This window comes from Galeopterus variegatus, unplaced genomic scaffold (genome assembly GCF_000696425.1).
Source record: "Galeopterus variegatus unplaced genomic scaffold, G_variegatus-3.0.2 Scaffold11090, whole genome shotgun sequence".
NCBI classification, from domain to species: Eukaryota; Metazoa; Chordata; class Mammalia; order Dermoptera; family Cynocephalidae; genus Galeopterus; species Galeopterus variegatus.
The window spans coordinates 13305-31636 of record NW_007737201.1 but is presented as its reverse complement, the minus strand read 5'-3'; the positions used below and the strand labels follow the sequence as shown (position 1 = coordinate 31636).

At 43.4% G+C, this 18332-nt stretch overlaps 1 pseudogene; it reads right to left on the bottom strand.

The window, feature by feature from the left end:
• Positions 1-1750: 1750 nt before the first annotated feature.
• Positions 1751-2075, bottom strand: LOC103610403 (annotated as a pseudogene).
• Positions 2076-18332: the final 16257 nt, after the last annotated feature.

The window sequence follows — 18332 nt, the reverse complement described above, 5'->3', positions numbered from 1 at the left end:
CAAAAAAAAGTTTAGTCTGCTCAAAGGATGTCCCTTTATTGGAAACTTTTGAGTTTATGGATTTATTTCTCCCTAAAACAACCATTAAAAGCATGATCCTTTCTTTTGCTGACCCATTTATACTTATTTTTTTAAAAAGGGGGGTGTAGGCATAAAAAAAAATTTACCTGAAAAGTCAGCGTTTGTAGGATTTTAGATTTTGTGCTGAACATGTGCCTTAAAGACATGTCCAGGTCAGTAACACAGCCTTCTTTAAACCAGTGTACACAATTTTGGTATCAATTTTAACTACTGTAATACACAAAGCTGTGCATTTTTTAGAAAACTGTGATAATATATGAGCATAATATAGGAACGTTCCTGTTAGGTTGAATTGATTCCTTTGACTTCCAAGGTAACTGGAGTTTGCTGAGTGTAAACTTGTGATTGATCACTACTGAAAACTCAAGTGTACTAAAAGAAATGAGTGTTGACCTGTTTTACCAATTTTAAATTATCTGCTTGCCAAATTATGTATTGTCATGATTTTTCCTTCTAACCTATAAAATCCCAAAACCTAATCTCTAAAAAAATATATATCAACTACTCCTGTCTTAATTCTTTTATTGCTCCTAATTCTTTTATTTTCACATTTTCTTTTTTCTGAATCACAATAAATGTAATGTTTCTGGTCTGAGTCTTTGAAGAATATTACATAAACACCTGTCTTCAAAATCATACTTTTAAGAAAAAGATCATATAATTTAAAAGAAGATGAAATTCTTATTTTTCTTTCCAAAGCAGTTTCTTACTAGTATAAGCCATGTGCTTGATTAGCCATAGTGGGGGAAAAATAATCTTCCCATGTCTTTAACCTCATTACTACTATTTCTGTCATGAATGTGAGGCTCTTCAATCAAGAGGCTTGATATTTTCTGTCATCAATGTGAGGCTCTTCAGTCAAGAGGCTTGATACTATGTGCTCCAATTCCTTCCATGTCTTCAGTTCAAGAGCTTGCCACTCTTTGGGCCAGAATTCTGGAACATTACACTTTAAGACATCCTTTATGACTACTTTAAGTCTAATATCACTTTGATCTAGTTTTCCACAATTGGTTCCTTTAATGATCAATTACATACCCATGAAGAGGAATACAAAGAAGTTACTGCCCCCTTTATTACTGACCTGGCTCACTGATAACTAAGCAGAATAACATTCATAGTTCACTTTGACTGAAAAATGTGAAAACACTGGAGCGATATTTTCTCAATGTCATTACCACTGTCAATCAAGGTCATAACAGGTTTTTCCCAGATTGTGTCAAGAAATTAATGTAGTTCAGTTACACTCTGTTTTCTTGGTTAACTAAGTAAGATGAAAAAGTGATAAATTTTTTTGAACTTACAAGTACAATCTGCATATACATGATTTTAAGAATATTTAATATGTTAAATCCAAGATACAACTATATTCTAATGTCAATATTTTAAATTTTGAGAAATGGATTCTGACAAGACCAAAATAACCCACAGCCCATGAGGTTGGTTTTTCCTTTTTCTTTTCTTTTCTTTTTTTTTTTTTTTGGTTTGAACAAATGTGCACCACGAAGTTTTACCAAGTAAGGCAAATGCCACACATGTGAAAGCTGCAGTTTGCAATGCATCATATCTAGAACCCAGGGAAGGTGAATTAGACAACAGTGGCGGTCATTCTAATTAAACGATCAGGTAACATCGTGACAAATTGATATGCAGCATCAAAACTGTTCATTTAAGTTTCTTTTTTCTTGATAATCGGTGGTCCCACGTTGTCTCCAGTCTCTTCGTTGTGTGAGAGCCATCACCGAATGGGGACTTTCTGGACCTCCAACGATGGCAGTACACAGCTTTATCTCCCAAATCCTCCATGTCAAAAGCATGCACTATCTTGGAGTTGTCTTTTTGGATGTGAAGGTTTATCATTGATTGCGATGATCTTTAACATAAAATCTTACGCAAGCTAGATAACCAATTGCAGCTGCCCCAGCAGCAATGGCGACTGCTGCAATCCATTCAACTCGTACGCTGGAATTGTAGTCAGACCCATGGCGCTGTCGCTTGCAAGGCGTGTTCACAGGACACAGAGCTCAAACCGGCTACCGCGGACAGCGGGAGTCAAGGTGCGGGAAGCGTTTTAGGAGCGCCGACACCGGGCTCTTTACATTATTTTTAAATGGTAGTTTAATATTCCTTTCTGTAGGTCTGCCAAAAATTATTTAACCCGTCCTTCTACTGGACATTAAGGTTGCTTACAACTCTTAGCCCTAAAATAAGGCTGTGAGCAGCTCTGTAAACAAATCTATGCACACATACATAATGAATTTCTTAGGATAAATTCCTAGGAAGATAATTGCTGGTCAAATGGTGTGCACATTTTTAAGGCTTTTGATAGACATTGGCAAATTGCCCTCGGCAAGGATGTTTCAAATTACACTCGCATTTCCAAAGTATGAGAATGACTGTTTCCCACACTCTCACCCAAATTTAGTATTCTCAATCTTTTTAAATTTTTTGTCGGTTTGAAAGTAGAAAGTGACAATGTTTAATTGTTTAAATTCTCATTTCTTTGATTATTAGTAAGGGTAAGCAAACATCTTTCCACTATTTTTATTTTGTCTTATATAAATTGCCTGCTTATATCATTTGATTATTTTATTGAATGCATATTATACACCAGACACTGTGTTCAACTTTTTTTATAATTAATTTTCAGGAGCTCTTTATGTAATAATATTATTAGCCTCTTGCTTCCATAATGAAGACTTTATCCCTGTTTGTCTTTAAACATTTTTTATTTCTTTGCCTTACAGAAGTTTTAAATTTTTATGTAGTTAACATGTCAACTTTGGTGTTACATCAAGAAATGTTTTCTACATATCAAGAATATAAAAACATAATTTTCTATCCATCTCAACTTTTTTCCTCCAATTTTTCTAGGCAGGAGTGGAGATGCTCCCCACTTCTGGAGGGCGAGAGTTCAGGGAGCAGGAGTGTAAGGGGTCGCAGGATGGGGAAGCGGGCTTCATAGGGGCCAGTGAACCCTCTCAGCCTTTGGTGGAGGCCGGGATGCTGGGCCTGGTTCTTGGGATAGTTTTCACCTTTTTCTCCCAGTTATTAAAATTGTGATAAAATACATATAATATAAAATTTACCATCTTAACCATTTTTAAGTGTCCAGTTCAGTGACATTAAATACATTCATAATGTTGTGCATCCGTTATCATATAACTCTTTTCAGCTTAAGAACTGACACTCTGTACCCATTAAACAATAACTCCCTATGCCACCCCCTCCACTCCCCGGCAAACACCTTTCTACTTCTTGTCTCTATGATTTTGATTACTCCAGGGACCTCAGACAAGTGGAATCATGCAGCATTTGTCTTTTCGTGAATGGCTTATTTCACTTAGCGTAATATCTCCAAGGTTCATTTTGCTCCTCCACTTTTATAATTTTCTCATTTATATTTAAACTTTAATTCTTCTTGTGTTTATTTCGATGTGTGACATTGGTAAGGATTTAATTTGAATTTTTTCAAAAGTGTGGCCAATTTTCTGGACATTATTGATTGAGCACTCTATCCTTTCTCCAAAGACGTGAAATGATAGTTTTGATGAATATTTCTTGATTTTTCAGGTTTATTAACCATTTGTGTTTCTTCTTCAGTGAGTGCCTGTGCATGTCCTTCTATTTTACTATTAGTGCTTCCATCTCTGACTGATTGGAAAGGAAACTTTATATATCAAGTCTACAAGTCATTTTTTGCTCATTCATGTTGCAAGTGTTTTCTCCAGTTTGCCCTCCAAGGATTAATTTTCATCGTTGTTTTTTTTTTTTTTTTTCATGCAGAGGTTTTAGATTTTCTCTCGTCCTGTTGATCATTTTATTTATGAGTTCTGTACTGGTGGTTGTGTGTGGAAAGGCCTTCCCCATGCCAAAGTCATTTAAATTGTTGACTATAGTCTGTTTTCTTCCTTCTTTTCTTATTCTCTTCCACTTTCAAGTCTATCAATAACTTATTTTGGTATATTAGGCCAAAATATAATTTTATCTTTTCTCAAAAGAGCTGCCCAATGGTTCCACTATATTTATTGCACAATCTTTTACTTTCTTATTTAAAATGTCACCTTTATCATACACTAAGTTCTCACATGTACCAGGTTCCATTTCTTGCCAATATCCTACCTCTGCACTGCTTTTAATTCTGAGATTGCCACCCTGCAAGACCCCAGTCCCGGATCAATCCAACTCTCCCTTCTCCCTGCTCCTCCTCTCCGGCTGCTGAGAGCTGCTGGGGAAATTCAGTTCCGCTGGTTGATGCTGCACCAAATTCATGGACTTCAGCCCCATTTGGGCTTTCAACTTGGTCCTGCAGCTCCCTCTCCCAGTCTCATAATAACTGTTTCAAGCCTCCTTCTCCATCTCCTTCATCCTCTACCCGATCACCCACATATAACCTCACCTTTTACCTGAAAAAAAAAAAATACAAGTTCTATTGGAACTTTCTCAACTTCCACACACCTACCAACCTTCCCTCCTTGAACGATAATTATCAATGTTTGTTGAGTGTTTACTTTGTGCCAGGCACTTTTTCAACTATTTTACATGTGATTCATCGTCACAACAACTCTATAAAGTGGGTTCCATCATTATCCTCAGATAACAGGAAAAGAAACCGAGGCCACATTATGTAATTTGCCTAAGGTCCCACTACTACTAATGGCTAAAAACTGAGATTTGAATCCTGGTAGGGTCTTGGGAGCTCAAGTCCTTGACCACTCCTTTGTGTTATTCTTTTCAGTCTTGCTGTGTTTTAACAGACTGGTTTTAAGCTTTGTTTTCTGGCATGGTAGTAAAATCATTTGCTTCTTCATTTATTCAACTGTTCCACAAATACTTGAGCCTCTTCTGTGTGCTGGGAGCTTCGCTAGAGATACAATGGAAGCAAAAGCAGGCATGGCCCCTGTCCTCCAAAGCTGATGGTCTACTGGGGCCAACAGAAGCTGACCACAGAGTCACACCAACAAACACAAAACCACAACCCCCATAAATGTTGGAAAGGAAAGGAACATAGTTCTACCGCAGGGGACAGCAAAGGCTTGAGGAGTGGCAGTAGGAGAGAGCTTTACTGAGGAAGTGACCAATGAGCCAATGAGCCGAGACCAAAGCGTGAGGAGGAGTTTACTGGGCAAAGGCGTGCATGTCACAGGGCTCCATGCATACTTGGTGAAAAGTGGGGAGGGGTTGCTGGGCAGCCACTCATAGACACAGGACCCCTCTGGGTCCCCATCCAAGCTCAGCCCATAGCTGCCTAAGCCATGGTCACTGAGTAATGACCTTAGACCTGAATGATGTGAAAAGGAAAGAGGTGTGCTTTCTTTCCATCTGGTAGTGCCATGGGCCACTGCAGCTCTTCTGCCCCAGAACCTGCTCTGCCCATAGATGACACCAAGGTGACAGAATTAGACCACAGACTTCCCTGGATTTCTTTTTTTTTTTTAATTTTTTAAAATTTTTTGGTCTTTTTTCTTTTTTGTGACCGGTAAGGGGATCGCAACCCTTGGCTTGGTGTCGCCCACACCGCGCTCGCCAGTGAGCGCACCAGCCATCTCTATATAGGATCTGAACCCGCAGCGGGAGCGACGCTGCGCTCCCAGCACCGCACCCTCCCGAGTGCACCACGGGTCGGCCCTTCCCTGGATTTCTAAATGTTAACAGCTCTTGTTGGAAGAGTCATTATGATTCTCTGTGGGGGAAGGACGCATGTCTGTTTACAAGGCAAACCTGGCTTTCACTTCTGTTTGGAGAGGGGCCCTCCTTTCCCCTGCCTCATGTTTTCAGGTGCAGGGACTAGCATTAGAGGGACACTCCCAGCCTCTATCCCCACTCCTTACTCTCTTGAGGTGGAGAGAGTGATTGTATCAGAAGCTGACACACATTGGTCCATATTTCTCAATTGGGAGGAGCTAATTTATCAATAGTTGACCGCCTCCTCCTTCCTTCTCATCTGGAACAGGCACCAGGCTCCATCCTGGATGACTTTGTGTTTATCACTGAACTTTCCCTGAATGGGCTGTCCCAGTGTCTGGCCAGGGGCAGTATGGAGGGGGCAAATACAGGGAGTGCTAGCAGGCCCTTCTGCCATGAATCTAAAGACACATTCTCCAATCAGCCTGTCAATGATAAAGCCGATGGGTTCCATCTCTATCCATCTCTTTCACATGTCTTATATTCATCAATTTGTTCTGTACTTGAGAGAGAAAAAGAACAGTGTTATTTATTGATCTCCCTAAAACCTGTAGGATACTTAAAGCTTTGTGGTGCTAAATCAACTTTTCTAACTCAAATGCAGGTGGAGACATCATAGAACACAAGGATCAATGCCCACCCCCATCTTCCTTCCCTGCTGTGGAGGTAATGGGAAGGTCAATGAGAAACTTGGAGACCTCAGTTCCAAGCTCCAATATTCTGTCTGAAGCTAATTCCCAGGACACATACAATTTCAAACATAGGAACAACATATATTACCACTGCACAGAAATTCTATCCTTCATCCATGATTTTGGGTCACCCATGCCTTTGCACCCATGAGAGTTGATATCTGTGTTTACCACAGAATTCACATTAGTCACAAAGGGTCAAACTCATATTGGCTAGGGACAGCCTCTCTGTTGCACGGTGTGTCCTCCCTGCCTGGTTAACCAAAGGCATCACGCGGTTGGTCAGCCAACGGAACTAAAATTTAGAGCAACTTGCCACAGGCAGACGCCCACCCAGTGCTGCCTCAGCATTTCTCTGCAGACCCACAGAGTTCTTACAGCTTGCTCGCCCCAGCAGCAGAGAGGGGGCTGGCACTAGATGCTGCCAAACACCAAGACCTGGTCATCGAAGAGAGTCTTATGAGAAGGTTATAGGTGCAGGACTCCAGGTTCAGAGTTTGTCTCTGTCCGGAGACAAACTGCAGCTTCCTTTATCAGAGTCACCAGGAAAAGGCAGGGCACCAGCATGCCAGGGGTAGGAGAAACACAAAAACCTTGAAAGGGGCTGGTTCACACCGTTGTCTCTGGACACTTTGGAAGTCTGCATTTTGTTGATTTATTTTCTATGGGAGAGAGTGAGAAGGGAGTTGAAGATGATTGACAGGTGTCAAGGCTGCGTGTTTGGGGAAAACCATCAGTGTGAAGTAGATTCTTGGTGATCTTTAATGCTTTGTGTTGGTACAGCTGGTAAGAGCGTATACACAACAGTAATAATGGCAAGCGTCTTTGAGACCTTAGAAGTATGCTAAGCATTAAATTCCAAATAGCTTTGGTTGTAAAACAGGGGAGGAAGATGGGGGAGGCTGAGCTTTAGCTACAAATGCACTTGCAGGAGGAATGATGCTGGCCTCTGTCCAGAAGCAGCCTGTCACGAACTCTGTTAATGTTCTAACACCCTCCAGTTGAGGCTGCATGAAGGAAGGGGCTCTCGGGGATGTCAGCAGGGATGTATGATTGGAGGTCACATAGGGGACAGTGAAAGGCTTCTCCTGAAGCCTACCAGCTGTGTGTCCCACCATCCTGGGGGTTCTGGGCTTCTCTTCCACCTGTGTCCTCCCAGACAGAACCAAGGCACTCGCAGATTGCACTATAATAGAGGCTTGTTGAACCCTCTCCTCAGCTCGCTGCAGAAGCACTCCCATGTCAGAGGAAACTTCTGGAGGCTCCCAGGACCCGCCCCCACTCTGGTTCCAGTTTGCAAGTGTGGACTAGGGAAGTATGGAGTTTACTCTAGCTATCTTGACACCTCCTCTACGGTGATTGGGGAGGCCTTCTGACTATCCTAGGATACCCCTGAATTATTTTTTGTAAGAAAAACACCCCCCATCATGCTCTGGAAAAATGTGACCCTGCATCATCTCTGGAACCATCATAAGCACACTTAGGTTCAAATTCAGGTTCAGGATCCAGCTTATCCTCTTAGCCAGAGAAGATGAAAGGACCAAGGCGAAGGGGAAATATCCACGTGGGCAGTCATGTCTTTGCTTATCTTTATTTATTTTAAAAATAGTTATCTTAGATCCTAGAGCTTACATTTTTTGAGTCTGCTGCAAAGCTCTGGCACAGACCCTGTGGTGCAAAATACACCTGGTGGGGAAGCTGTCTACAGAAGTGGGAAGTCATCTTATGGGATTTAAGGGAAAGGTAGACCACAGGCCTTCTGAGACCCTAATTGTCATTCATAGCCAGGATGCTGATGTGTCTGAGAAACAGCAGGGCTACTTCTGCCAAACAAGACTAGATTTATAAGCAAATAGGGCATTGCTATGACAGTGTCAAACACTGGGCAAATTAAGCATATTATTAAATATCAAATATCACAGGCCTTAGCAAAGCCTCTTCTTCCTTCTGTTTGCTCCCAAGGCCCCATTCAGTTCTTTATGCAATATGTATTTATTTGAGAAAGAAGCATTCCTGATGCCTACAGGGTCTGAGTATCCATTTTAGCTTCTAGAATTTAGAGTTAACTATGTCATTTGTTTGCTCAGGAGTAATCTTTGTTAGGGATGTTTACCTTGCCTGTGAAATGTTCGGAGGTATGAAATGCCCTTAGGGGTCAATTGGCCCTGTTTCTTTTCCATGAAAGGAATCCCCTCTGTATAAGTTCTGGCCAAGGTCAAGAAACAGAAAATCCAACTCAAAATAGCTCAAACAATAGAGGTTTTTATTGGCTCTTGTAATTTGAAGACCAGAAGTGGTGGGGATGAGCTTCAGGGCTGGCTTGATCCAGTGGCTTAGTGAGGAAATTAAGAATGGTGTTTCTTGCTGTCTCTGTGCTCTGACTCCATCCTCTCTGAAAGCTTCATCTTAAAGCTGGTCTCCCTCATGTTGGCAAAAGGGCTGCTGCAGTTCCTGGCTTCCCATATGCACACCATGCCCTCCAGAAGATGAAAGAGTTTCCTTTTTTATAGTGCTCTCAGAAAGGTGAGCAAGCATTTTATTTTTCAGAAGCCCCTCATCTTATGGCCCAGATACCCGAATTGGGTTACATGCCCATAGAGGAATCTATGAGTTGATTGGCTCAGGCAAGCATTGTGGCAAAGGGTTTGTGATTGTCTTGGTTGATTTAGACCAAAAAGAATCCAACCCTGGAGCATTCACATCACACAGCTGCTACACAGTGGGGTCTGGGTGAGGAGTGGGTGTTGACATTACCACGTGGTCTACCACATCCTCCCTGGCCTCCCTGGCAGATGGTTACCCAGCTTTCAGTCCCATGGATAGACTGAAGCTGTTGTAGGTCCCTTGTGTCTGTGGCTCAGTCCCTTCTTGGGTGACATATGAGCTGCCTCAAGAAACTGCTCCCATCTCCATCATCTGATGCTTCACAGAACAAGGCCAGTGCCTCCTTTGAGGGATGGCTCTTCTTTCTCCCGAGCAGAGGAGCGGTGAGATATTGAGTTTCCGGGGAGCAGAGGAAAATGAATATGTCGTTCTTCTCTCCACACCTCCCTCAGGGCTCCACCTAAAGAAGGCCACTCTTGGAGCAGTGTCTGAGCGCTGGGGAAAGGAACAGCAACGATACCCTCAGAGAGAGGTTAGAGAAGGTCTTCAAGATATTTACCTTAGGAGGATCTTCGCAGCTTCTCTTTCCAGCACAGGCTGCCCCTTTGTCTTGCTCACGCTCATGTTTGGGAGGTAGCTCCTCTCTCAGAGCCAGTTTAGGGGGCATGGGGTTGTGGTATATATAGAGATTAAACATTACCCCTGTAGGTCAGGTCTCGCCTGATCTGATGTGTGTCTCATGAGAAGAGGCCTTTGAAACATCATGAATTCTATCATTTCAGGGACAAAATAAACTACTTCTTGCCTCAAATATCAACCCACTGGCCTAAATGTATGCCTTACCCCAAAGCCAAAGAATGCCATTAAGCCACCTGAAAAGAGTGATGCGGGTAAATTTTTATTCCAATCTTTGCTCCTCATTTTTTTTCATGGTTATTGCATAAGAAACTTCCTAAATTGATAGCAGTGGTGATTGCTAGACAGTAAACTCCTTGAAGCAGAGGTCATTTTTATGTGACTTTGCATCCTGGCACTCAGCATCTGGGACATAGTAGATGCTCAATAATTGTCAGAGAGCAGAAGAAAGAAGGAAGGAAATAGGGAATCTCTGTTTTGTTCTTTGCCTAAAAGGACTACTCCTAGCTTTTTGCCATTTAACCTAATTTTGACTTTTGTTTTAAAGTAGGCACTCAAAGTGTTAAGAAGTACTTTTCATCAATATTTATTCAATTTTTTCTTTAAAGGCAGTCCCTTGACTTTTGTAGAAATTGACAGAGTAAAGTAAAAGCACCTGGGCTTCCTCTCCCATTTTTCTATTAAATATCCATGAAGATATACAAAGAGAGAGGAAAAAAAAAAAAGTCTTCCCGAGCTTCAGGAACTTGGAAAAAGAATCAAGCCTGTGTCAGAACCTGGGAGGAGTTGGTACTAAATACAGCTTCAGTGCGGCTGGATTAACAGCTAATTCCTCTATGCTTTTTAGTGTAAAACAACGCTGACTAAGTGAGAAACAGCCTTGGCTGGTCCCCCACCAACGGCCCCTAACTCATTGCTTTGCCAGCAGGACTAACCGGGCCACCCCTAGCAGCGCCTCGCCTCTGGCTTCACAGCAGCACATAAATGGCTACACCTGCCAGAGAAGGGGGAGGTGGCGGACAAGTCTGTCCTCCTCAGTCGAGGATACCCAGGCTAAGGTGGAGACAGCTAAAGTTTCTTCTTGAAGCTTCCATGCCGTTTCATGCACAGCCAGGACTTAAAACTCAGAACAATGTCCTGCTTTCCTCCTCCTTATTCTCTGAAACAATATCCACACTTGCAATGGGCATTTCTCTCCTGCCGGGCTGGGTTGGGGCTCTTTGACTTGTCTGCAGAACTGGGATGTGGGCCTGCATAGAGAAAAGAACAGGAACCCTGCCCTCAGCCTCCGGCATGAAAGGGAGCTGCAGCCAGCACCCACAGGGCACGAGGGAGCTCTCCCAAGATGACAGGGACAATCCATGTGCCCTGGCCATATTTCACCCTGTGACACTGTTTCTTAAAGGATGTCACACCAGAAAACAGTGGACACAGGCAGCATTAGAAGAGACACATGACCCTGAAGACTGAGGAAAAAAAAGGCTTTCTCTGAAATTTATTGTAGTAGAATTTAAATTCCAAGAGGACAAATACTTTTTCACTCACTGCTTTATCCCAGCTCCTAGTACTGGGTTTGACATACTAGTTACTTAATAAGCATGTTTTGAAGATAGAATATTACACAGAAAACAGTTCACAAAGTACCTGCTTTGTATTTTTAATAAATGGCAAGAACTCATTTCCTCTACTAGAAAAGATCAGGCCATGAAAAGTGTAGAATGGAATTTCTGGAAAAGTCCAATCTTTGGACCTACAAAGCTGACCCTCCTGAACCATGATGTTAAAGTGTGGGCTCTGATTCAGTAGGTCTGGGGCGAGGCCTGAGATTCTGCATTTCTAACAAGTTTCCACAGGAATCTTAGAAACTTGGAAACTCTAGAAGTTAAAACATATATACAAAAAGCAATGTATATTTTGATTCAAATACAAGGGAAATTATGTTCTTGGGCAGCCTCACTGCTCAGAAACAAAAGCTTTTCATCATGCTTTGATTAAAGGTAAGGCACTTTCTTAATCTAGACCCATCCACTGAACAGCTGGACAAATCCCAGTTTGGAAAATTATTGCCAAATGTTGTGGAATCTCCCTTGCCATGCTGGTTCTACAGTTTGGCTGGAATTCTGTGCTCAGGACAGATGGATGTTTGGGAAATTACTTTGTTTCACTGAACGTTGCAGACCCTGGGACTTATTACCAAAACTACTGCTAACGAACACTTTTCCAAATCATGACTCATTCCCCTGAGCTGACTCTTTGCAACGTCTGCTTAGATGTCCTGATCACTCCTTTTGTCATCTGACTTGCAGACGGATGCCTGATCTCCTTTGATATACTGTACATGACATCCTAACAAACCCTTCTCTTTAATCAAAGGAATCAGACATATGCCACCGTCAGAAGTCGGGGTGGGGCGGACGAGGAGCAGATGTGTTCCTGCAGGTCAGATGGAATGAGTGGATTTGGAACATACACTTGGCATAATCTTTAAATGAACCCTAGGATCTAATTTTAAAATAAAACCCCACATTTTTCACAAGGCACAGACATCGTAGCCAGCAGCTTTTAGCAGCAGCAGGAAAGCAAGAGTCCTGAGATAGCTTTTCATAAATCCACTTAGAAGTATAGCATTATGTGTAAAAAATCTTGGGCCAGAGGGTCTCAACTTTTTAAATATCTAAAGAAAAAAAAACACTTCCACATACAAGTACCAAAAGGGATATAGATCTATGGATTTTAAAGAGGCCTTGTGAATAAAGGCAAATAGGCTTGCCCATACATATGAATTTTTAAAAGATCATACTGCCAGATGTGTATGCACAGTAGGATAGAAATAAGTTAGTGTTCCTAACAATTCAACAGGTGCTCAGCAAAATGTCTGTAATGATGGACGTGCTCAAGGAGTGCTGGGATGAGACGCAGGTGCTGAGCCTGAGGTTGGACTAATTATGTGGGGAGGACCTTTTAGGCCTGAGATGGCTGAGACTCTGTGTCTGACACATGCCCCATTTCCTCCATTCCAGCTCAAGGCTGCTGCATGCGGCTAAGGAAGGGCCACGCCAGATGTGGCTGTCTAGGTTTACTTCCCTTCCACACGACCTGCCTGCTCGGGACCCCCAGTGGGCCTGCCGGGCTAAGTCATCGCAGACCCCCATCCTGCCCCGCACTGACTCTCCGCCCAGACCACTTTTACTGGCAAATGACACCTGCCTTCTCCTAGCCCTTCCTTTTTGACCATCAGTGCCAGTTCCGAGAAGGAAGAGACCAAGTGAACTGCTCTCCTAGAATCTCTTATCCACAAACAGTCTCCTTATTTTCACTATTTTCACCTCTAGGAGACTGGGTGAGGAACTAGAAAGACTATATTCTTTCTTTATATAGATTTGAATCCTAGCTCTGCCACTTTCTGTCCAGTGACCTTGAGAAAGTTGAGTCATTTTTCTGAGCCTCTCTGTTAGCTTTGTGATTCATGCATCTATTCGATGTGTGTAGAGCTTCCACTGCATGTCAAACACTGTACTAGGTTTGGAGGATGTGACAGCAAATCAGATGCCATCCCTGCCCCCAAGGAATTTATAATCTAGTGGGAGAGATGGAAATAAACAGGAAATAACAATGCAAGGTAGGTGACAGTAGGGTGTGTAGGATACAAGAGGGTGCACAGCAGCACCTACCCAGCCTCGTCGTCTCGGAGGAGGCAGCCTCAGGTGAGGATGCAGGACCAGGAAGCGCTAGTCAGGCGAAGGACGGGATGCCGCAGACAGAGAGGGCACGGGGAGGCAGGGAGCTGCACATTGTGTATTGTGGCTCCAGCTTGGATTTGGGGGGAAAGGGAGAAGGTAAGAAATGAGGCTTTCCAGGCAATAAAGAGCCTCAGCACGAAGGCCCTTGTAAGCCTTGATGTATGAAAGTTTGCACTTGAGAGATCTTGAGGGGAGTGGGAGTTCTCCATCCCCCTGCCCTTCTCCATCCTGCCCCATGCACTTCCCTAGCAAGTCCTTTTTGCAAGTCCTTTGCTCCACTTCCAAAATGGATCCGAGATCCTCCCCCTTCTCCATATCCACTGCCAATTGATTCCAATGCAAACAAGCCAAAGCCTGGTTTCTTTGGCACAAGTGAGAGACGCTGGTGTGAACTAAAGCAGTGACCGTGTGTGTAGAGAAAAGTGGATGTATTTGATGCTGAGAAGATGGAAACTCCCCATACTGAGGGAGGTGCTGGGGATACAAAGAGGAGTAAAAACAGACACAATCCCTGCTCTCAAGGAAGTTATCATCCTCTGGAGGAGACAGAAATTAACCAAATGATCACACAAACAAACTTAAAGTCACAACAGTGATAGGTGCCGTGAAGATATTGGTACAAGGAAAGCCTTTAGTGGGAGGAGAGATCCTCATGAAAAGGGTCAGGGAGCACTTTCCTGGGAAAGGTATGCTTGAGCTGAAACCTGAGAACGAGCAGTTCACTTAGCTGAAAAAGGAAGGACCATGAAGCTGGAGAGGAGGGGAGGGGGACTGTCAGTCTTCACCAGCCATAAGAAGGAGCTCCATCTTCCTCCAAGGGGAAAGGAGAAGTCCCGAAGTGTGTTCAAGTAGGCGATGTGGTGGAGATCAGCTTGGATTTTGAAAGGCACGCTTCGCTTCTGTGCAGGGACTAGATTAATCACTTGAAAGAATGACAGAGTGAATGACATATAATCTGAACAATGTTTCAGAGAAGGAAGGACAGAATGCTCAGAGCTATGACCAGGTGAGTAAGACTGGAACATACAACACCTATCCTGGAGTTTCGGTAGAAGAAATGGAAAGAGAAGCAGTTGACTGAGAGGGAAGGCCTTGCTAAATTCCCTTAGTGTGGTAGGCAAATGAGCTGCTAAACATACACAGTATTCTTTTTTTCCTATCTAAGCAAAATCGAGGGACCAACTTCTACCACATGGAAGCATTTCCAGATTACAAAATTATTCCAAGAACATTAAAAATGGTTTACTAGTATAGTAAAATGCAATGTGGATTTCCAAATACTGCTAGAACCACAAAACCTGCCTGGAACTAAGAAGCATCCTAATGATTTAAAAAAGAAAACCCATTCAGAATGGAAAGGAGGAGGCAGAGAAAGGACAGCAATCTTTTTCTGCTAATCTCCATTCAGAAGTCATTTGCTGCTGCTGGTTCTATCCCGTAGCAGAAGCATGAGGAATTGTGTGGTCAACGTCTCCGTGGAGCTAAAACTGCAAAGAAATGGATACAAACTCTCAACACTCAATTATTTTGTTTGTAGACAAGATGACACCCGACGCTTTGGAATGGGGTGGGGGAATCCAACCATACTCACACAAAAGCAACATACGTTTTCCAGAAGACCTCGGTCAATAGTGGGAAATGCCTGCTGGCAGGAAGCTTTTAAATTACTGAGACCATTAGACACAGCAGACATGATTTGAGCAAACATCTCTCAGAGTCAAAATATGAATGGATAATGGAATCTATGAAAGGAAGGATCAATGAGGCATTACAACTTGCGAATACTCACACAGAGAGATGGGCAGATGCCTGGGCAGACAGTTGAACACTGGGATTACACCTCGCCCAGGTTTTTACAAAAGAACTGGGAGTAAATAGACTGGCTATGAAGTGTAGCACTTATAAAATGTTTGAAATCTTTTGTAAGATTTCAGTTGAAGACAGTGGTTCTCAACAGAGGCGATTCTGCCCTTGAGGGGACATCTGGCACTATCTAGAAACACTTTCAGTTGTCACAACTGGTAGGGAGTGGCGTACTTCTGGCATCTAGTGGGTAGAATCCAGGGATGCTGCTGGACGTGCTACACTGAACAGAACCCCTCCCACCCCCACCACAACAAGGGATTGTCCAGCCCAAAGTGTCAATAGTTTCTCAACCCTGGCATAAGAGGAAGACTGCATAAAAGATAAAAAAAAAAAAGGTGCAAAAATCCATAACTCATTGAAATAGAATGTGCATCCTATAGCATGAAGTTGGGCCCTCATAAGGAAGAGGGAGAGAAGCTGCACTTCTGCTGTGAAACTTGCCTCCAAGGTAAAGCAAGAAGAAAAGACTGGGCCTCTCAGGTAGTCCCTACACCTGAGTTATGTAGTTCACCTTGGTCACGCTTTCGTTGCTAGCTGGCTGATAGAGTTTGGATGTGTTGTCCCTCCAAAACTCATGTCAAAATCTGACCCCTAACTGGCTATGTTGGGAGTGGCTTGGGTTATGGGGGCAGATCCCTTATGAGTAGATTAAGGCCCTGGAAGGGCAGGGAGGGAGTGAGTTCTTGCTGTGTTAGTTCCCGTGAGAGCCGATTGTTTAAAGGACCCTGGAATCTCTCTCTCTCTCTCTCTCTTGCTTCCTCTCACCATGTGATCTGCTTGTACCTGCCACCTGCCTGCTGCTTTCCACCATGAGTGGAAGCAGCCTGAGGCCCACACCAGATGCATCTGTTCCAGAATCCTAAGCCAAATAAACCTCTGTTCTTTACAAATTACCCAGTCTCAAGTCTTCTGTTACAGCAATGCAAAAATGGACTAATACAGAAAATTGGTACCAAGGAGTGGGGTATTCCCATACAGATACCTGAAAATGTGGAAGCATCTCTTGAATTGGGTAAAGGGCAAAGTCTGGAGGAGTTTGGAGGACTCAGAAGAAGACCAAAAGATGAGGGAAAGTTTGGAACATTTTAGAGACTGGTTAAATATTTGTGACCAGAATGCTGATGGAAATGTGGACAGTAAAGGCCATCCTGATGATGAAGCCTCAGATAGAAATGAAGAACTTATCAGGAATTGGACCAAAGATCACCCTTGCTACAGCATAGCAAGGAACATGGCTGCATTGTGTCCATGCCCTAGGACTTTGTGAAAGTTGGGCCTTAAGAGCTGTGAACCAGAATGCTTGGTGGAAGAAATTTCCAAGCAGCAAAGCATTAAGGAAGCTGCATGGCTACTTGTAACAGTCTGTGCTCAGTTATGGCAGCAAAGGCGTGATGTAAACCCAGAATTTATAATTAAAAGGGAAGCAGAGCATAAAGATTTGAAAAATTCACAGCCTGGCCATGTGGTAGGGAATGAGAGGAGAAAAATCCAAAGATTCAACAGAGAGACTCAGACATTAGCTTGGCTGTGAGGCAGCCAGATGCTAATAGCCAGGACAATGGGAGAAAGGCCCTGAAGGCATTTGAGAAGTCTGGAAGGGTGACCCTCCCATCACAGGTCCGAAGACCTAAGAGGACTGAGTTGTTCCAGAGGACAGACCCAGGGCACAGCTGCCCTCAGGAGCCTGATCCCTGCCTCCTAACTGTTCTGGTTTGGAGCCTCCAGAGAGAGCGCCCACTGGGGAAATGTCTAGTAGAGCCAAGGGAGTGGGGCTGCGCCAGGACCCCAGAACTGCAGGGCCAGTGGCAATGGAAAAGCTGCAGGCACCAATGCAGCCCAGTGGGATGCTCCCAGCAGAGCCACAGGCTTTGGAGACCTAAATCCCCCATTGTGCTCAGGATGCAGGACTTGGAGTCAAAGAAGATTATTTTGGAGCTTTGAGATTTAATGTCTGCCCTGCTGGTTTTCAGACTTGTTTGGAGCCTGTTTCTTCTTTCTTCTGGACTATTCCTCCCATTTGGAATGGGGATATATTCCCAATGTCTGTTCCACCACTGTATCTTGGAAGTAGATAAATTTGGTTTTGATTTTTATAGGTTCACAGCTAGAAGAAGTTTTGCCTTTGGTGTCAGATGAGACTTGAGGCTCTTAGGTTGGTGCTAGGATAAGCTAAGACTTTTGGGACTGCTGGGATCGATGATTGTATTTGTATGTTGTAATGGATGTGCCATCCAGATCCCCCTTCAGGCCTAAAGTACTTATTTGCAAGTTGCTAGGAGTGCTCCTCAACTGTCAGCTTTCTTTGGAATTGCCTCATCTGGAGGGAGCCACTTCTCCCAAGATCATGTCCTGTCCCTAGGGAAGCTCACATCCAATGACTGGTTGATTCAGGGAAAAAAGATCCAGCCCCCTCACCCAGGACTCAGGACATCTCTGAAGGGCCATCCTAGCTCCAGAGATCCCCGTGGGAAGGGACTGAGGCCTTTGTCAAGACGGCATTACAGTTCGATTCCGTTCCCTGCCCGGTTCTGCTTCTTTGCTCTCCTTGCCACAGATGTTCATCTCTATCGCACTCCTTAATAAAGGCCTGCATTTTCAGCTCTCGGATTCTGCTTCCCAGGAGACCCAACTGGAGACTCTCCTGCATGGAGACATGTGTTGGCTTTCAGCATGATCTCTTGTCTCCATCCAGATTTCACAGATTTGGACAGCTTTGACTCATCAGCGATCACACATCTTTTCTCTATTTTTTCCATGAGTTTGAAGGCATGGGAATGTGCTTTCATTCTTGCTATATTTCAAGAAGAATCCAGGGTCATAAGAACTAATTTTTAAAGCTTTTCATTTATATGTAATTTCAAATTTTCAGAAAAGTTGCAAAAATAGTACAGCTCTGTATACCCTTTGTGCAAATTCACCAATTGTTTGTATATTGCCCCATTTGCTTTATCATTCTCTCTCTCTCTATGTGTGTGTGTGTACATACACACACACACATGCAAATACATGTATATCACATGCTTGTACA